Source organism: Bos grunniens, chromosome 3 (assembly GCF_055505025.1).
Source record: "Bos grunniens cultivar Pamir isolate PY7600 chromosome 3, Bosgru_T2T1.0, whole genome shotgun sequence".
Classification (NCBI taxonomy): domain Eukaryota; kingdom Metazoa; phylum Chordata; class Mammalia; order Artiodactyla; family Bovidae; genus Bos; species Bos grunniens.
Window position 1 is genome coordinate 93,044,720 of NC_141167.1, and position 21,993 is coordinate 93,066,712.

The 21,993-nt window shown below is 39.2% G+C and overlaps 1 protein-coding gene across 19 annotated transcripts in view; it reads left to right on the plus strand.

The window, feature by feature from the left end:
• The window catches only part of SYCP1 (synaptonemal complex protein 1), a 144,782-nt gene that overhangs the window by 107,210 nt on the left and 15,579 nt on the right, over nucleotides 1–21,993 (plus strand). The window lies entirely within an intron of this gene.

Genomic DNA, 21,993 nt, shown 5'->3' on the forward strand with positions numbered 1-21,993 from the left:
GCTTGTCAAGGTTTCCTGGTTAGGGAAGCTTGTGTCGGTGTTCTGGTGGGTGGAGCTGTATTTCTTCTCTCTGGAGTGCAATGAAATGTCCATTAATGAGTTATGAGTTGTCTATTGTTTTGGGGTGACTTTGGGCAGCCTGTATCTTGAAGCTCAGGGCTGTGTTCCTTTGTTGCTGGAGAATTTGCTTGGTATGTCTTGCCCTGGAACTTATTGGCCCTTGTGTGGTGCTTGGTTTCAGTGTTGGTATGGAGGCATTTGATGAGCTCCTGTCAATTAATGTTCCTTGGAGTCAGGAGTTCCCTGGAGTCAGGGTTTGGACTTAAGTCTCCTGCTTCCGGTTATCGGTCTTATTTTTACAGTAGTTTCAAAACTTCTCCTTCTATACAGCACCATTGATAAAACATCTACATTAAAGATGAAAAGTTTCTCTATGGTGAGGGTCACTCAGAGAGGTTCACAGGGTTACATGGAGAAGAGAAGAGGGAGGAGGGAGTTAGAGGTGACCCAAATGAGATGAGGTGAATCAAGAGTGAAGAGAGTGGGCTAGCCAGTAGTCACTTCCTTATGTGCACTCCACAACTGGACCACTCAGAGATGTTCACGGAGTTATACAGAGAAGAGAAGAAGGAGGAAGGTGACAGAGGTGGCCAGAAGGATAAAAGGGGGAAATGAAAAGGAGGGAGACAGATCCAGCCAGTAATCAGTTCCCTAAGTATTCTCCACCGTCTGGAACACACAGAAATTCACAGAGTTGGGTAGAGTAGAGAGGGGTTAGGGAGGAGACACAGGCGACCTGGTGGAGAAAAAGGAGAGTCCAAAGGGAGGGAGAGCAGTCAAGCCAGTAATCTCGCTCCCTAGTCAAAAATGGGTCCTGAAGATTGGGTCCTTAAAGGTACAAAATTGGTAACAAATACATAAAATCAAAAATTAAAAATCTAGAGTAGAGTTTGGAATTTCAAAAATACGATGTTAAAGAAAAGAAGAAGGAAAAGAAAGAGAAAAAAACGAACAAACAAAAACAAGGTCGCGAAAATTATAAAGAAAGTACAGGTACAAAATTGATAACTAATACCAAAAAGCAAAAATTAAAAATCTAGAGTAGAGTTTGGAATTTCAAAAATACGATGTTAAAGAAAAGAAGAAGGAAAAGAAAGAGAGAAAAAACGAACAAACTAAAACAAACAAGGTAGTGAAAATTATAAAGAAAGTACAGGTACAAAATTGATAACTAATACCAGAAAGCAAAAGTTAAAAATCTAGAGTAGAGTTTGGAATTTCAAAAATACAATGTTAAAAAAAAAAAAAGAAGAAGAAAAATAAAGAGAGAAAACAAACAAACAAATACAAACAATGTCACAAAAATTATAAAGAAAATACAGGTACAAAATTGATATCAAATACCAAAAAGCATAAATTAAAAATCTAGAGTAGAGTTTGGAATTTCAGATATACAATGTTATATAAAAGAAGAAGAGAAAGAAACAGAGAAGAAGAAAAGAAGAAAAGAAAAAAAAAAGTCACAGAAATTATATAAAAAAAAACTATAGGTACAAAATTGATAACATATACCAAAAAGCGAAAATTAAAAATTAAAAATAGAGTTTGGTTTTTCAAAAATACAATGTTAAAGAAAAGAAGAAAAAAACAAAAACAAACAAAAAACAAACAAAAAAAACAAGGTCAAAAAATTATAAAATATATATATATGAAGTTTGCTGAAGAAAAAAAAAATAGGGTCTTTTTTTCTTTTTTGCAAAGTAATAGGTTATAAAAGTGAAAATTAAAGGAACAATAGAGGACTTAAAAAATTTTTTTTAATTAAAAAAAAAAAGAATGATCGTAAAAATAATAAAAATGTATCTAGGACTTTCTTGGTTTTTTTGTGGGTGTTGTGGGTTCAATTCATTTTTGGCTAGTTCCTTGGTCAGACTTATATTTCTCAAGATCTATAGGCCCCTTCCTATGTAGTCCGTAGTAACCACAGGGTTTTGATCTATTGCCTGTAGCTTCCAAGGCATTTCCCTCTGTTATATCTTCTTCTGTTTGCTAGTCTCTTTAGTATCTGGTTTCCGCCCTGACACAAAGGGCACGGTGGAGGACACATTTTTTTTTTTTTAGGTTTACTTGTTCAGTCGCGCTGTGGGGAGGGAGGGAGGGATGCTGCAAACAAATAACACTGGCGTGGGCTCGCAGTGCCTCAGCCACCCTGGGTCTGCCCCCGCTCACGGCGCGTGTAGCCTCCCTGTCCACACTGCTCGGACTCTAGGTTGTTCCGTCGGGAACAATCCGAGGCCGGCCCTGGGCTGCATGCACCTCCCAGGTCCAAGCCGCTCAGGTTCAGGCACTCGGGTAGTCCTCAGAGGCGCAGACTCAGTTGGGCCTGCGTTTTGTGCTCTTCCCAGGTCCGAGCAGCTCAGGTGATGAGGTGTTTGGCGAGTGCCAATGCTGCGACTTATCACCTCCCCGCCACTCGGTTATCTGGGTGTAAAACCGGCGCACCTTCTCAGGCAGATGTTGACCGTCCAGACCCCCAAGAAGTTTTAGTTAGCAAAGAAGCCTGCTTACAGTTTTATAGATAATGTCTCTCTGGGGCTGCGATTGCCCCCTTCCGGCTCTGGCTGCCTGTCACAGGAGGGGGAAGGTCTGCAGCCGGCTATCTCTGTTCAGTCCTTTGTTCCGTGCGCGGGCCTGGCGGTCTTAGGTTAGGGCTGGCTTTTCGCGTGGTAGATATCCCACAGTCTGGTTTGCTAGCCCAAATTATTTCGCTCAGATAGCGCTCAGGGTATTCAGGCCAGATTCTTACTCTCAGTGATGCAGCCCACACCGCGCCTCCCTGCCCAGCCCCCGCTTGCTAATGGCGGATGCAGGCGTCTGCGCTGGTTCTCCGCTGGGGGCGTTACCGTAGGGCTCGCAATCTGCGAGTTTTAATTGTTTATTTATTTTTTCTCCCTGTTATGTTGCCCTCTGTGCTTCCAAAGCTCAGCACAGATTTGGCAGTGAGAAGGTTTCCTGGTGTTTGGAAACTTCTGTCTTTTTAAGATTCCCTTCCCGGGACGGAACTCCGTCCCTCCCTCTTTTGTCTCTTTTTTTTGTCTTTAATATTTTTTCATACCTCCTTTCGAAGAGTTGGGTTGCTTTTCTGGGTGCCTGATGTCCTCTGCTGGCATTCAGAAGTTGTTTTGTGGAATTTACTCGACGTTTAAATGCTCTTTTGATGAATTTGTGGGGGAGAAAGTGTTCTCCCCGTCCTACTCCTCCGCCATCTTGGCTCCTCCCCCCCATCTTGGCTCCTCCCCTATTTTAACCTTTTATCAGGTATATGGTTTGCAAATATTTGGCAGTGTTTTGCATAGTTGGGAAAGCTAGGTGCTTACTCTCATGGTCTCACTTTCCTGCATGGGAGAAATTGCTGACTGACAGGTTCTCTCTTGCCACTGTGCTGTACTGTCTTGGGAGACGGAGTACTGTTTATTTGCTAAGTCTTGTCTGACTCTTTATGACCCCATGGACTATCGCCTGGCAGGCTAATGGCAGCCCACTCCAGGATTCTTGTCTGGGAAGGGTGGTGACATGGATAAAATGAAACTGTTTCTCTTCTTCAGTGTGTTCAATCTGGGATTTTTTTTTTTTTTTTTTTGCTTTAGTGGTGTGCTAGAATTTCTACTGGACTCCAGAACTTCCACAGAGGTATTCTCATCTATGGATGATTGTCAAAATCTGTGTTCTTGTTGAGGAGGATGGTAAAAATGCCTGTTCTCCTATTTTGCTGAAATCACTCTCCCCTTTTTCCTAATATAAGTATTTATAAAGCATTATAAATTTCTCTTTCAGTACTGCTTTGGCTATGTCCCATATATTTTGATATATTGTGTTTTTGTTTTCATTCAGTTCTTACAGTTTTATATTTCTTTGAGATTTCTTTGACCCATTGATTATTTAGAAGTTTGTTTTAAATTTTCACATGTTCAAAGATTTTCCTGTTGTCTTTCTGTTACTGATTTCTAGTTTAATTACATTGTAATCAGAGAATACAATCTTTATGATTTCTATATTTGTCTGTGGGATACTATTAACAGAAACACCATAGACTGAAAGGCCTAAATAATAAGCATTATTTCCCACAGTTCTGGAGGCTCTCAGTCTGAGATCAAGGTACCAGCATGATAAAGTTCTGTTCAGGGCCCATTTCCTGGCTTGTAGATAGTAGCCTTCTTGCTGTGTCTTCACATGGCTGAGAGAGAACTCTGGTTACTTCATCTCCTTATAAGGGTACCAGTACCATCATAAGGGATTCACTTCCATGACCGCATCCAAACCCAATTACTTCTCAAAGGCTGTACCTCCTTTGGCCGCACCATACCACATTGTGGGTTAAGGCCTTGATATATGAATTTTGGGGGGATAAAAACATTCAGTCCATAGAAATTTGTTCTTTTGAATTTGTTGAGGTTTGCTTTATGGCCCAGGGTATGGTCTGTCTTGGGGATGATCTATAGGTGCTTGAAGCAAGTGTATGTTATGCTATTGTTGGTGTACTGCAAATGTCAGTTAACTCTAATTAGTTGTATTGTTCACATTTTATACATTTTTGCTGACTTTGGTCTTGTAATTTTATCAGTTGCTGAAAGAAGAGTGTTAAAAGCCCCCAATTTTGTTTGTCTCCTGTCTCAGCTCTGTTTCAGTTCAGTTCAGTTGCTCAGTCATGTCTGACTCTTTGCGACGCCATGGACTACAGCACGCCAGGCTTCTCTGTCCATCACCAACTCCCGGAGCCTACTCAAACTCATGTCCATGTGTCGGTGATGCCATCCAACCATCTCACCCTCTGTCGTCCCCTTCTCATCCTGCCTTCAATCTTTTCCAGCATCAGGGTCTTTTCCGATGAGTCAGTTCTTTGCATCATGTGGCCAAAGTATTGGAGTTTCAGCTTCAGCATCAGTCCTTCTAATGAATATTCAGGACTGATTTCCTTTAGGATGGACTGGTTGGATCTCCTTGCAGTCCAAGGGACTCTCAGGAGTCTTCTTCAACATCATAGTTCAAAAGCATCAATTTTTTGGTGCTCAGCTTTCTTTATAGTCCATCTCTCACATCTGTACATGACTACTGGAAAAAACGGAGTTTTGACTAGACGGACCTTTGTTGGTAAAGTAATGTCTCTGCTTAAGTTTTAAAAAAGTTTCACTGACATACAATTTATGTACTATACAGTCACCCATTTTAAGTGTACAATTCTATGGTTTTAAATATATTAACAGTTATGTAACTGTCACTGCCTCAGAGTTTCAGAATATATGTATCAACCACCAAGCAGCCATTATAGCTGCCCTCTTGGTCTCATCGGCAAATTCACTAGCTCTAGTCAGTCACTAAATCTACTTTCTGTTTCTATAAGATTTACCTATTCTGAATATTTCACTTAAATGGAATCATGTAATATATGGTCTTGTGACTGGCTTCTTTCACTTTAGCATAATGTCTTCAAAGTCCAGCTATGATGGTAAAGAATCTGCCTGTGGTGTGGGAAATGTAGGTTCAATCCCTGGGTCAGGAAGATCCCCTGAAAAAGGATATGGCAACCCACTCCAGTGTTCTTGTCTGGAAAATTCCATGGATGGAGGAACCTGGCAGGCTATAGTCCATGGCATTGCAAAGAGTTGGACACAACTGGGTGACTAACACACACTCATGTGTCCTGGAATATACCAGTATTTCATTCCTATTTTACTGCTGAATGATATTTTATTATATGGATATATTATTTTATTTATCCATTTATCAGTTGATGGAAACTTGGATTGTTTTCATTTTAACTTATGAATAATGGTGTTAAGAATATTGTGTACAAGTTTTGTAAGGATATATGTTTTCATTTTTCTTGATTATATTTAGGAGTAGAGGCTGGGTAATATGGTTTCTCTGTTTCATATTTTAAGATACTACCTAACTGTACCATTTTGGATTTCCACTATCTATGCATCAAGGTCTTAATTTTTCTATTACCTCACCAATACTTGTTGTCTCTTTTCAGATTATAGTCATCCAGGGGGATGTGGCATGGTATATCACTGTGTTTTGATTTGTATTTTCTTAATGGCTAATGGTATTGATCATCTTTTCATGTGCTATTGACATTTATATCCATTTTGGAGATACCTCTACTCAAATACTTTGCCCATTTTAAAATTAGGGTTCCATTACGTTCCATCCAGTCGCTCAGTCATGTCAGACTCTTTGTGACCCCATGGACTGCAGCATACCAGGCCTACCTGACCATCACGAACTCCTGGAGTTTACCCAAACTCAACTCCATTGGTTGGTGATGCCATCCAACCATTTCATCCTCTGTCTTCCCCTTCTCCTCCAGCCTTCAATCTTTCCCAGCATCAGGCTCTTTTCCAATGAGTCAGCTCTTCGCATTGGGTGGCCAAAGTATTGGAGTTTCAGCTTCAACATCACTCCTTCCAATGAATACTCAGGACTGATCTCCTTTAGGATGGACTGGTTGGATCTCCTTGCAGTCCAAGGGACTCTCATGAGTCTTCTCCAACACCACAGTTAAAAGTATCAATTCTTTGGTGCTCAGCTTTCTTTAAAGTCCAACTCTCACATCCATACATGACTATGGGTAAAACCATAGCCTTGACTAGACGGACCTTTGTTGGCAAAGTAACGTCTCTGCTTTTTAATATGCTGTCAGGTTGGTCATAACTTTTCTTCCAAGGAGCAAAAATCTTTTAATTTCATGGCTGCAGTCACCATCTACAGTGATTCTGGAGCCCCCAAAAATAAAGTCAGCCACTGTTTCCACTGTTTCCCCATCAATTTGCCATGAAGTTATGGGACCAGATGCCATGATCTTAGTTTTCTGAATGTTGAGCTTTAAGCCAGCTTTTTCACTCTCCTCTTTCACTTTCAACAAGAGGCTCTTTAGTTCTTCACTTTCTGCCATAAGATGGTATCATCTGGATATCTGAGGTTATTGATATTTCTCCCGGCAATCTTGATTCCAGCTTGTGCTTCATCCAGCCTGGCATTTCGCATGATGTACTCTGCATAGAAGTTAAATAAGCAAACTGACAATATACAGTCTTGACGTACTTCTTTTCCTATTTGGAACCAGTCTATTGTTCCATATCCCGTTCTAACTGTTGCTTCCTGACCTGCATACAGATTTGTCAAGAGGCATGTCAGGTGGTCTGGTATTCACATCTCTTTCAGAATTTTCCACAGTTTATTGTGATCCACACAGTCAAAGGCTTTGGCAAAGTCAATAGAGCAGAAGTAGGTGTTTTTATGGAACTCTTTTACTTTTTTGAAGATCCAGCAGATGTTGGCAATTTGATCTCTGGTTCCTCTGCCTTTTCTAAAACCAGCTTGAGCGTCAGGAAGTTCATAGTTCACACTGTTGAAGCCTGGCTTGGAGAATTTGAGCATTACTTTACTAGTATGTGAGATAAGTGCAATTGTGCGGTAGTTTGAGCATTCTTTGGCATTGCCTTTATTTGGGATTGGGATGAAAACTGACCTTTTCCAGTCCTGTGGCTACTGCTGACTTTTCCAAATTTGCTGGCATATTGAGTGCAGCACTTTCACAGCATCATCTTTCAGGATTTGAAATTGCTCAGCTGGGATTCCATCACCTCCACTAGCTTTGTTCGTAGTGTTGCTTCCTAAGGCCCACTTGACTTCACATTCCAGGATGTCTGGCTCTAGGTGAGTGATCACACCATGGTGATTATCTTGGTCGTGAAGATCTTTTTTGTACAGTTCTTCTGTGTATTCTTACCACCTCTTCTTAATATCTTCTGCTTCTGTTAAGTCCATACCATTTCTGTCCTTTATCGAGTCCATCTTTGCATTAAATGGTCCCTTGGTATCTCTAATTTTCTTGAAGAGATCTCTAGTCTTTCCCATTATATTGTTTTCCTCTGTTTCTTTGCATTGATCACTGAGGAAGGCTTTCATATCTCTCTTTGCTATTCTTTGGAACTCTGCATTCAGACGTGTATGTCTTTCCTTTTCTCCTTTGCTTTTGGCATCTTTTCTTTTCTCAGCTATTTGTAAGGCCTCCTCAGACAGCCATTTTGCTTTTCTTCCACTTCTTTTTCTTGGGATGGTCTTGATCTCTGTCTCCTGTACAATGTCATGAACCTCTGCCCATAGTTCATCAGGCACTCTATCAGATCTAGTCCCTTAAATCTATTTCTCACTTCCACTGTATAATTGTAAGGGATTTGATTTAGGTCATACCTGAATGGTAAAGCGTCTGTCTACGATGCGGGAGACCCGGGTTCGATCCCTGGGTTGGGAAGATCCCTTGGAGAAGGAAATGGCAATCCACTCCAGTACTATTGCCTGGAAAATCCCATGGACAGAGAAGCCTGGTAGGCTACAGTCCATGGGGTTGCAAAGAGTTGGACATGACTGAGCGACTTCACGTTCATGTTCATGTTTGAATGGTCTGGTGGTTTTCCCTACTTTCTTCAATTTAAGTCTGAATTTGCCAATAAGGAGTTCATGATCTGAGCCACAGTCAGCTCCCGGTCTTGTTTTTGCTGACTGTATAGAGCTTCTCCAAGTTTGGCTGCAAAGTATATAATCAGTCTGATTTCAGTGTTGACCATCTGGTGATGTCCATGTGTAAAGTCTTCTCTTGTGTTATTGGAGGAGGGTGTTTGCTATGACCAGTGCGTTCTCTTAGAAAAACTCTATTAGCCTGTGCCCTGCTTCATTCTGTACTCCAAGGCCAAATTTGCCTGTGACTCCAGGTGTTTCTTGACTTCCTACTTTTGCATTCCAGTCCCCTATAATGAAAAGGACATCTTTTTTGGGTGTTAGTTCTAGAAGGTCTAGTAAGTCTTCATAGAACCGTTCAACTTCAGCTTCTTCAGCATTACTGGTCAGGGCATAGACTTGAATTACTGTGATATTGAATGGTTTGCCTTGGAAATGAACAGGGATCATTCTGTCATTTTTGAGATTGCATCCAAGTACTGCATTTTGGACCCTTCTGTTGACTATCATGGCTACTCCATTTTTTCTAAGGTACTCTTGCCCACAGTAGTAGATATAATGGTACTTATTTTTTATTGTATTTATTTTTTAAAATATAAATTTATTTATTTTAATTGGAGGCTAATTACTTTACAATATTTTATTGGTTACAATATTGTATTGTATTGGTTTTGCCATACATCGATATGAATCTGCCACTGGTGTACATGTGTTCCCCATCCTTAACCCACCTCCCTCCCCATACAATCCGTCTGGGTCATCCCAGTGCACCAGCCCCAAGCATCCTGTATCCTGCATCAAACCTGGCCTGGCGATTCGTTTCACATATGATAATATACATGTTTCAATGCCATTCTCCCAAATCATCCCACCCTCGCCCTCTCCCACAGAGTCCAAAAGACTGTTCTGTACCTCTGTGTCTCTTTTGCTATCTCTCATACAGGGTTATCGTTACCATCTTTCTAAATTCCATATATATAGTTTGTTATACTGTATTGGTGTTTTTCTTTCTGGCTTACTTCACTCTGTATAATAGGCTCCAGTTCCATCCACTTCATTAGAAATGATTCAAATGTATTCTTTTTAATGGCTTGAGTAATACTCCATTGTGTATATGTACCACAGCTTTCTTATCCATTCGTCTGCTGATGAACATCTAGGTTGCTTCCGTGTCCTGGCTATTATAAACAGTGCTGCGATGAACATTGGGGTACACGTGTCTCTTTCAGTTCTGGTTTCCTCGGTGTGTATGCCCAGCAGTGGGCTTGCTGGGTCATATGGCAGTTCTACTTCCAGTTTTTTAAGGAATCTCCACACTGTTCTCCATAGTGGCTGTACTAGTTTGCATTCCCACCAACAGTGTACGAGGGTTCCCTTTTCTGCACACCCTCTCAAGCATTTATTGCTTATAGACTTTTGGATAGTAGCCATTCTGACTGGCATGAAATGGTACCTCATAGTGGTTTTGATGTGCATTTCTCTGATAATGAGTGATGTTGAGCATCTTTTCATGTGTTTGTTAGCCCTCTGTATGTCTTCTTTGGAGAAATGTCTATTTAGTTCTTTGGCCCATTTTTTGATTGGGTCATTTGTTTTTCTGGAATTGAGCTGCAGGAGTTGCTTGTATATTTTTGAGATTAATTCTTTGTCAGTTGCTCCATTTGCTATTATTTTCTCCCATTCTGAAGGCTGTATTTTTACCTTGCAGAAGCTTTTAATTTTAATTAGGTCCCATTTGTTTATTTTTGCTTTTGTTTCCATTACTTTGAGAGGTGGGTCATAGAGGATCCTGCTGTGATGTATGTCGGAGAGTGTTTTGCCTATGTTCTCCTCTAGGAGTTTTATAGTTTCTGGTCTTACATTTAGATCTTTACTCCATTTTGAGTTTGTTTTTGTGTATGGTGTTAGAAAGTGTTCTAGTTTCATTCTTTTACAAGTGGTTGACCAGATTTCCCAGCACCACTTGTTAAAGAGATTGTCTTTTCTCCATTGTATATTCTTGCCTGCTTTGTCAAGATAAGGTGTCCATAGGTGCGTGGATTTATCTCTGGGCTTTCTGTTTTGTTCCATTGATCTATATTTCTGTCTTTGTGCCAGTACCATACTGTCTTGATGACTGTGGCTTTGTAGTAGAGCCTGAAGTCAGGTAGGTTGATTCCTCCAGTTCCATTCTTCTTTCTCAAGATAGCTTTGGCTATTTGAAGTTTTTTGTATTTCCATACAAATTGTGAAATTATTTGTTCTAGCTCTGTGAAAAATACTGTTGGTAGCTTGATATAGGGTACTATCAAGTATCTGTGAAAAATACTGTGGGTAGCTTGCACTGATTATATAGATTGCTTTGGGTAGTATACTCATTTTCACTATATTGATTCTTCTGATCCATGAACACGGTATATTTCTCCATCTATTAGTGTCCTCTCTGATTTCTTTCACCAGTGTTTTATGATTTTCTATATATAGGTCTTTAGTTTCTTTAGGTAGATATGTTCTTAAGTATTTTATTCTTTTTGTTGCAATGTTGAATGGAATTGTTTCCTTAATTTCTCCTTCTGTTTTCTCATTATTAGTGTATAGGAATGCAAGGGATTTCTCTGTGTTAATTTTATACCCTGCAACTTTACTATATTCATTGATTAGCCCTAGAGCTCTAGCTCTAGTAATTTTCTGGTGGAGTCTTTAGGGTTTTCTATGTAGAGGATCATGTCATCTGCAAACTGTGAGAATTTTATTTCTTCTCCAATTTGGATTCCTTTTATTTCTTTTTCTGCTCTGATTGCTGTGGCCAATACTTCCAAAACTATGTTGAATAGTAGTGGTGAGAGCGGGCACCCTTGTCTTGTTCCCGACTTTAGGGGAAATGTTTTTAATTTTTCACCATTGAGGATAATGTTTGCTATGGGTTTGTCATATATAGATTTTATTATGTTGAGGTATGTTCCTTCTATTCCTGCTTTCTGGAGGGTTTTTATAATAAATGGATGTTGAATTTTGTCAAAGGCTTTCTCTGCATCTATTAAGATAATCATATGGCTTTTATTTTTTATTTGTTAATGTGGTGTATTACATTGATTGATTTGCAGATATTGAAGAATCCTTGCATCCCTGGGATAAAGCCCACTTAGTCATGATGTATGATCTTTTTAATATGTTGTTGGATTCTGACTGCTAGAATTCTGTTAAGGATTTTTGCATTGATGTTCATCAGTGATATTGGCCTGTAGTTTTCTCTTTCTGTGGCATCTTTGTCAGGTTTTGGTATTAGGGTGATGGTGGCCTCATAGAATGAGTTTGGAAGTTTACCTTCCTCTGCAATTTTTTGGAAGAGTTTCAGCAGGATAGGTGTCAGCTCTTCTCTAAATTTTTGGTAGAATTCAGCTGTGAAGCCGTCTGAACCGGGGCTTTTGTTTGCTGGAGGATTTCTGATTACAGTTTCAATTTCCATGCTTGTGATGGATCTGTTAAGATTTTCTATTTCTTCCTGGTTCAGTTTTGGAAAGTTGTACTTTTCTAAGAATTTGTCCATTTCTTCCACATTGTCCATTTTATTGGCATATAATTGCTGATAGTCGTCTCTTATGATCCTTTGTATTTCTGTGTTGTCTGTTGTGATCTCTCCATTTTCATTTCTAATTTTATTGATTTGATTTTTCTCTCTTTGTTTCTTGATGAGTCTGGCTAGTGGTTTGTCAATTTTATTTATCCTCTCAAAGAACCAGCTTTTGGCTTTGTTGATTTTTGCTATAGTCTCTTATTTCTTTTGCATTTATTTCTGCCCTAATTTTTAAGATTTCTTTCCTTCTACTAACCCTGAGGTTCTTCATTTCTTCCTTTTCTAGTTGCTTTAGGTGTACAGTTAGTTTATTTATTTGACTTTTTTCTTGTTTCTTGAGGTATGCCTGTATTGCTATAAACCTTCCCCTTTGCACTGCTTTTACAGTGTCCCACAAATTTTGGGTTGTTGTGTTTTAATTTTCATTCATTTTTATGCATATTTTGATTTCTTTTTAGATTTCTTCTGTGATTTGTTGGTTATTCAGCAGCATGTTGTTCAGCCTCCATATGTTGGAATTTTTAATAGTTTTTCTCCTGTAATTGAGATCTAATCTTACTGCATTATGGTCAGAAAAGATGATTAGAATGATTTCAATTTTTTTGAATTTACCAAGGCTAGATTTATGGCCCAGGATATGATCTATCCTGGAGAAGGTTCAGTGTGTGCTTGAGAAAAAAGGTGAAATTCATTGTTTTGCGGTGAAATGTCCTATAGATATGAATTAGGCCTAACTGGTCTATTGTATCATTTAAAGTTTGTGTTTTCTTGTTAATTTTCTGTTTAGTTGATCTATCCATAGATGTGAGTGGAGTATTAAAGTCTCCCACTATTATTGTGTTCTTGTTAATTTCCCCTTTCATACTTGTTAGCATTTGCCTTACATATTGCGTTGCTCCTATGTTGGGTGCATATATATTTATAATTGTTATATCTTCTTCTTGGATTGATCCTTTGATCATTATGTAGTGACCGTCTTTGTCTCTTTTCACAGCCTTTGTTTTAAAGTCTATTTTATCTGATATGAGTATTGCTACTCCTGCTACCTTTGGGCTTTATTTGCATGGAATATCTTTTTCCAGCCCTTCACTTTCAGTCTGTATGTGTCCCTGGTTTCAAGGTGGGTTTCTTGTAGAGAACATATATAGGGGTCTTGTTTTTGTATCCATTCAGCCAGTCTTTGTCTTTTGGTTGGGGAATTCAACCCATTTACATTTATGGTAATTATTGATAAGTATGATCCCATTGCCATTTACTTTATTATTTTGGGTTCGAGCTTATACACCGTTTTTGTGTCTCCTGTCTAGAGAATATCCTTTAGCATTTGTTGGAGAGCTGGTTTGGTGGTGCTGAATTCTCTCAGCTTTTGCTTGTCTGTAAAGCTTTTGATTTCTCCTTCATATTTGAATGAGATCCTTGCTGGGTACAGTAATCTGGGCTGTAGGTTATTTTCTTTCATCACTTTTAAGTATGTCCTGCCATTCTCTCCTGGCCTGAAGAGTTTCTGTTGAAAGATCAGCTGTTTTCCTTATGGGAATCCCATTGTGTGTTATTTGTTGTTTTTCCCTTGCTGCATTTAATATTTGTTCTTTGTGTTTGATCTTTGTTAATTTGATTAATATGTGTCTTGGGGTGTCTTGCCTTGGGTTTATCCTGTTTGGGACTCTCTGGGTTTCTTGGACTTGGGTGATTATTTCCTTCCCCATTTTAGGGAAGTTTTCAACTATTATCTCCTCAAGTATTTTCTCATGGTCTTTCTTTTTGTCTTCTTCTTCTGAGACTCCTATGATTCGAATGTTGGGGCGTTTAACATTGTCCTGGAGGTCTCTGAGATTGTCCTCATTTCTTTTAATTCGTTTTTCTTTTTTCCTCTCTGATTCATTTATTTCTACCATTCTATCTTCCACCTTATGTATCCTATCTTCTGCCTCCATTATTCTACTGTTGGTTCCCTCCAGAGTGTTCTTGATCTCATTTATTGCATTATTCATTATATATTGACTCTTTTTTATTTCTTCTAGGTCCTTGTTAAACCTTTCTTGCATGTTCTCAATCCTTATCTCCAGGCTATTTATCTGTAACTCCATTTTGTTTTCAAGATTTTAGATCATTTTCACTATCATTATTTGGAATTCTTTATCAGGTAGATTCCCTATCTCTTCCTCGTTTGTTTGGTTTGGTGGGCATTTATCCTGTTCCTTTACCTGTTGGGTATTCCTCTGCCTCTTCATCTTGTTTATATTGCTGTGTTTGGGGTGGCCTTTCTGTATTCTGGCAGTTTGTGGAGTTCTCTTTATTGTGGAGTTTCCTCACTGTGGGTGGGGTTGGACGGGTGGCTTGTCAAGGTTTCCTGGTTAGGGAAGCTTGTGTCGATGTTCTGGTGGGTGGACCTGGATTTCTTCTCTCTGGAGTACAGTGAAGTGTCCAGTAATGAGTTTTGAGATGTCAGTGGGTTTGGAGTGACTTTGGGCAACCTGTATATTGAAGCTCAGGGCTATGTTCCTGTGTTTCTGGATAATTTGCATGGTATGTCTTGCTCTGGAACTTGTTGGCCCTTGGGTGGTGCTTGGTTTCAGTGTAGGTATGGAGACGTTTGATGAGCTCCTGTCGATTAATGTTCCCTGGAGTTAGGAGTTCTCTGGTGTTTTCAGGATTTGAACTTAAGCCTCCTGCCTCTGGTTTTCAGTCTTATTCTTACAGTAGCCTCAGACTTCTCCATCTATACAGCACCGATGATAAAACATGTAGGTTAAAGATGAAAAGTTTCTCCTCAGTGAGGGACACCCAGAGAGGTTCACAGAGTTACATGGAGAAGAGAAGAAAGAGGAGGGAGATAGAGGTGACCAGAAGGAGAAGAAGGGGAATCCAAAGAGGAGAGAGCAAGCTAGCCATTAATCACTTCCCTATGTGCTCTTCACAGTCTGGACCCCTCAGAGATGTTCACGGAGTTACACAGAGAAGAGGGAGGAAGGAGACAGAGGTGGCAAGGAGGATAAAGGGGGGAATCGAAAGGAGAGAGACAGATCCAGCCAGTAATCAGTTCCCTGTGTTCTCCACAGCCCAGAACACACAAAGAGATTCACAGAGTTGGGTAGAGAAGAGAAGGGTGAGGGAGGAGATAGAGGCAACCTGGTGGAGAAAAAGGAGAGTCCAAAGGGGGAGAGAGCAGTCAAGCCAGTAATCTCGCTCCCAAGTAAAAATGGGTACTGAAGATTGGGTTCTTAAAGGTACAAAATTGGTAACAAATACCAAAAATTAAAGATTAAAAATCTAGAGGTTGGATTCCCAAAAATACAATATTAAAGGAAAAAAGTCACAAAAATTATAAAAAAAATATATATATGAAGTTTGCTTTAAAAAATAGGGTCTTTTTTTTTGCAAAGTAGTAGTAGGTTATAAAAATGAAAATTAAAAGAGAGAGGACTTAAAAAAATTTTTTTAATTTAAAGAATGATAATAGTAAATATATATCTAGGACTTTCTCTGATGTTGTTGTGGACAGTGTGGGGTCAGTTCGTTTTCAGATAGTTCCTTGATCCGGCTTATACTTCTCAAGATCTATAGGCCCCTTCCTATGTGGTTGGGTGCTAACTATAGGGTTTTAATCTATTGCACCTGTCACTTCCAAGGCGGTTCCCTCCGTTTTAGCTTCTTGTTTGCTGGTCTCTTCAGTGTCTAATTTCTACCTGACACAAGGGGGCGGTGATGGTCACTTTTTTAAGCTCACTTGTTCAGATGTGCTATGGGGAGGGAGGGACGCTGCAAACAAATAACCCTGGTGTGTCCTCGCAGTGTCTAAGCCACACTGGGTTTGCCCCTGCTCCCGGTGTGTGCTTTCCCAGTCTATACTGCTTAGGCTCTAGGTTGCTCTGCTGGGAACTGTCTGAGGCCGGCTCTGGGTTGTATGCACCTCCCAGGTCTAAGCCGCTCAGGTTCAGGTACTCAGGTACTCCACAAAGGTGCTGACTCTGTTGGGCCTGCATTTTGTGCCCTTCCCAGGTCCGAGCAGCTCAGGTGACCAGGTGTTTGGTGAGCGGGGTCGCTTGACTTATCGCCTCCTCCGTCCCTGCTGCCTGGTTTTCTGGGTGTATAGCTGGCACACCCTGGATATCAACTGTACAGAATCCCGGGAAGTCTTGGTTAGCAACAAAGCCTACTTGCAGTTTGGTAGATGATGTCTCTCTGGGGCCACGATTGCCCCCTTCCGGCTCTGGCTGCCCTTGCCTGCCTGTCTCTGGCGGGGGATGGACTGGTCTGCAGCTGGCTAACTCTGCTCAGTCCTTTGTTCTGTGAACAGGCCTGGCAGTGTCTTAGGGGCTTTTCTCAGGGTAGCTATCCCACAGTCTGGTTTGCTACTTCACGTTAGGTCCCTCAGATTGCCCTCAGGGCGTTCTGGCCTGGTCCTTACTCTAAGCAGTGCAGCAGGCGCCTCCCTGCCCCAGCCGCTTGCTAGTGGCGGATGCGGGTGTCTGGGCTGCTTCTCCACTGGGAGTTACCGTTGGGCACGTAATCTGTGTGTTTTAATTATTTATTTTTCCTCTTGGTTATATTGCTCTCTGAGGTTCCAAGGCTCGCCACAGACTTGCCAGTGAGAGTGTTTCCTGGTGTTCGGAAACTTCTCTCTTTTTTAAGACTCCCTTCCCGGGACAGATCTCCATCCCTACCTCTTTTGTCTCTCTTTTTATCTTTTATATTTTTTCCTACCTCCTTTCAAAGACAATGGGCTGCTTTTCTGGGTGCCTGATGTCCTCTGCTGGCATTCAGAAGTTGTTTTGTGGAATTTACTCAGCGTTCAAATGTTCTTTTGATGAATTTGTGGAGGAGAAAGTGGTCTCCCTGTCCTATTCCTCCATCATCTTAGGACCACCTCCTACTTATTTTTTAATATTGAGTTTTAGGAGTTCTTTATGTATTCTACATATAAATCTCTTATCTAATATAAGATTTTTAAATATTTTCTCCCATTTTTTGAATTGTCTTTTCAGTTTCTTGATGGTATCAATTGTAAGTATAAAGTCTATAATTTTGATTAGATTCAACTTCAAGTCTTAGGAGAAATCCTAGTTTGTCATGACATATAGCCTTCTTTATATTCAGCGAGATTTGCTTTGCTAGTATTTTTTGTTGAGGATTTTTTTATATCTATATTCATATCAAAGATTGGTCTGTGGTTATTTTTTGGTGAATGTTTTGTCCTTAGGCTTCACATGTTATAACCAACTCCGTGTGAAGCCTTGGAGCCCATATGTCTTTCTGACAGGTTAAGCTATAGTTATTCATTTTTGCCATTTTTCCAGTCTCTCTTCAAAGCTATATTTCCTCACTCACCAAATTTTATGAGGAAAAAGACAAAAATATCATGATTTGGTATACCCTACTTATAGAGTGGTGGCAGGCAGCCACATGGATAAGGACAAAATTTACATGGTTTTTCAATGAATCTCTTATTTTTTGTTTTCTGCTCCTTCAGGGGAATCTTTTCTTCCTTTTTAGATTTTTTCTTTGTCTCTTATGTTTTACTTATTGGCACAGATAATTAGTTCTTTATTGGTATGGTGGTTGTGCTTTTTTGTCCAGATGAGAGAGACTAAAGTGATAAAATTTAGTGATTTTTCCTCCATTTCCTAGGCTTCTTTTTCCTGAACTGCCTACGTATCCCCTCAGATTTCTTCTTATCAAATCCAGGTATATTAGTGACAATTATTCTCATTATTATATGTATTCACTTTCACTAATCCCACTAATATCTAAGTAATAATTAGGTTAGGAGCCACATTGAGTCAAATCAGCCCAGTACTCTGATCAGCACAGCACAAATCAGACAGTACTGTGTCTTTCCTAATGAACCTTAACTAGAATTGGAAGACTATGGCCTGATATGGCATGTTTCTGTCGTTGAATTCATTTTTGCCCGTTCTTAACCACTTTCCTTTCCTCTTTCCTTTTGTGTTTTTTTGTTAGTTTAGAGAGAGGAAGATTTTATAATCTGGATTTACTCTTCCTTACAAAGAAGTTTGATCTACTGTATCAATTATTTTTTTGACATCTACTTTGTTATATATTTTTAATTTTTGATAAATTGTAAACTGAAAGAATGCATTAAGGGTTTATTACTGTTTTGTTTCTCTTCCTCTTGAGTTTTTAACCAATTTTACTTTATGTGTTTTGATGAATACTACTTATTGTGTAAAAGTTTGTACTGATTAATTGCTCCTTGGAAACTGTTATCTTTTATCTTTGCCCTTTTTGCTTTGAAGTCAGCTTTGCCCAATATTCCTGTTGTGATCTTTTCTTTTTATACTTTGTTGTTTTATATGTTTTTGTCTATTTCTTATTAACCTTAATGGAGTCTTTAATATGAGAAGTCTCTTTAACTGCTTAGTTTTCCTGATAGTATTTATTGATATGATATATATTTTGAACTTATTCTTGCATTTTTAGAATGAACTCCAGTTGATCATGAAGTATTTTTAATATGATGCTACTTTCTGTTTGCTATATTTTTATTTAATACTTTATATTGATATTTATAAGATAGAATGGTTGTAGTTTTGTTTGTAAATTCATGGTAAAAATATGTATCAGTACACTTATATACATCTTAACATGTTTTAAGTGTATAGATTAGTAGCTTTAAGCATATAGATATTGTTGTACAGTAGATCTCTAGAACTTTTTAACTTGTAAAACTGAAAGTCTAAATCCATTAAACCCTACCTTATAACCACCTTTTTTCTCTGTTTCTATGATTTTAATTACCATTCATTATTTGTCTTTCTGTAACTGGATTACTTCAGTTAGCATAATGTCTTTAAGATTCATCCATGTTGTAGCATGTGACAAAATTTCCTTCTTTTGTTCAGTCGTAGGGTGGTGTCCAACTTTTTGCAACCCCATAGACTGCAAAACACCAGGTTTTCCTGTCCTTCACCGTCTCTTGGAGCTTGCTCAAACTCATGTCCATTGAGTTGGTGATACCATACAATCATCTTGTCCTTCCTTCCTTCCCCTCTCTCTCTCTCTCTGTCTCTCTTTCTTCTTCCCTCTGTCTCTCTCATTACTTTTTTAAGGCTGCCTAATATTCCATTGTGTGTATATGCCACATATTCTTTATTCATTCATCTGTGATGAAAATTAGGGCTGCTTTTACTTCTTGGCTATTGTCATTAATGTCTTAATGAACAGAGGTATGCAGATATCTCTTGGAGATCCTGCTTTGAATTCTTTTGGATATATATCCCAAAAGCGGGATTCTTGGATCATATAGTAATTTTAATATTAATTTTTTGAGGAACCACCATACAGTTTTCCATAGCAACTGTACCATTTTTCATTCCTACTAATAATGGGCAAGGATTCCAGTTTCTCTGCATCCTTGCCAACGCTTATTTTCTGTTACTTTGATAGTGATCATCCTAATGAATGTGAAATGTTAGCTCATTGCACTTTTGATTTGCATTTCCCATATAATTAGAGATGTTGGACATCTTTTCATAAGCTTGTTGGCCATTTGTATATCCTCTTTGGAGAACTGTCTGTTCACATCTTTTGCCCATTTTAAAATTATTTGTTTTTTTTGTTGAGTTTTATGTGTGTGTTTATCTTTGGTTGATTTGGGAGGTGTATATAGTCTTTTTAATTATTTTACTGGTTGTTGTTGTTCAGTCACCTAGTCATGTCCCACTCTTTGTGACCCCACGGACTGCAGCATGCCAGACCTCCCTGTCCCTCACCATTTCCTGGAGTTTGCCCAAGTTCATGTCCATTGCATTGGCGATACCATCCAGCCATCTCATCCTCTGATGCCCTCTTCTCCTTCTACCCTTAATCTTTCCCAGCATCAGGGTCTTTTCCAATGAATCAGTTCTTCGCATCAGACGACCAAAATACTGGAGCTTCAGCTTCACCATCAATCCTTCCAATGAGTATTCAGGGTTGATTTCCTTTAAGATTGAAGGGTTTGATCTCCTTGCTGTCAAGGGACTTTCAGGACTCTTCTCCAGCACCATAATTTGAAGGCAGCAGAGACATTTTACTGGTTATCTTTATGTTTTTAAACAATATATTGAACACTTTCTCCTACTGCCTATTCTTTTATATATATAATTTTTATGTTTTATTATTTTATATTATCAAGATTAATCTGACTCTTTGTGACCTCATGGACTGTAGCTCACCAGGCTCCTCTGTCCATGAAATTCTCCAGGCAAGAATATTGGAGTGGGTAGCCATTCCCTTCTCCAGGGGATCTTCCTGACCCAGGGATTAAACTGTGGTCTCCTGCATTGCAGGCAGATTACTGTTGAGCCACCAGAGAAGCCCGATAAAAGCACATTTCCAGTATTTAAGTTGAACTCATGTTTTATGTGAAACTTTTTCTTAGTTTTCAATTTTGATCCTAGTCAATAAGCCAATATTCCCTGGTGGCTCAGATGGTAAAGAATCTGCCTAAAATTCAGGAGACGCAGGTTCTATCCCTGGGTTGGGAAGATCCCCTGGAGTAGGAAATGGCAGTCCACTCCTGTGTGCTTGCTTAGAGAATTCTGTGGACAGAGGAGTCTGGTGGGCTATAGTCCATGGGATTGCAAAGAGTCAGATATGACTAAGCGGCTAACACTTTGGCTTTCATGATATGCCAATTCTGATTTTGACCTCTTTTACATACCAATCAATATGAAGAAATTGTTACTGGATGATAGTCTTAGCTTCTACTTAAAATATGTTGACTTTGTGAGACTGTGCTAAATCACCTTTCCTGTGTCTTTCATCTCTTGATGGTACCTTACTCTCTGCCTAGTGAGATGTGGTATTTTATATATTTGTCTATATCCTTGATATGGAAAGAGAGTTTTCAAATCTTCCAGTTGGTCCTTCTAAATGTAAAAAATCTCACTGTGTATTCAGAACTAATATGGTGATTATGCCATTTACTGAGTTTATCTATTCAACTGTATACTCAGGATCTAAAGAAATTATCACAGAATAGGTTTATGGTTCCATGGGCTCACCGTGAGGTGGAGTTAGATTAAATGTATTTATCATGTGACCCCAGAACACCTGCGCTCAAGCTAGTGAGTGAAAAAATAGTAACATTTTGGGTTATAAGAGTTGGTGTTAGCTGATAGTCAATATCCAATTACCAAAATTCAGTATGTATTTCTGATATTATTGCAAAATCCATCTTTTAATTTAGAGGGTTCTAGGTTTATAAATTTATTCAGGTCTGAAAGGTGAGCACAAGGCTGTCATACTCTACTCCTGTACCTCAAGTCAATCCTTTCTTTGCCAGTCCATATTACAGACATTTTTTAGTTACTCATTAAATATGGACCTTAGTGGACTGCCCATTAGTTTAGGGAACTCATGATCAGTTAGACATTACCAGAGAAACACTTTTGGGTATGAGCTAATCCATACATTGGAAACACATGTTGTATTAGAACAGACTGTACTAAGATGTCCAGACCTGCAGAAGTCAAGAGTCAGAGAAAGTACAGTTTAGGAAGGTGCTTTCTCCATTCTGTCCTCTAGAAGCTGAGATGTGTATTCTGAGAGTCAGTGTAATTTAGCTAGTTTAGAGGATATACTTTATCCTAGAAGACTGCATTTCATACCCACAGAGTAGATGTCAATTGTGATAACTGAAGATCAATTATTGCCAGTTTATAGGATATATAATAAGAACAGTGACTACATGTTATATCAGCTTATTGCCAGCTTCTTTCATGGTGAAGTGTATTGTCTGGTTAAGAGCAACATTTTAGGAGAGATAGCATTGTGTACATAAGACGTTCAGTGAGTACAGATATTGTCATTGGCATCATGGACAGCCAAGGCAGGTTTGCCTAAAGTTGTACATGTGCATTGAAACTTTTCCTTCTCTGACACTTGTAAGGCTACTTGAGGCTGTAACCATTCTG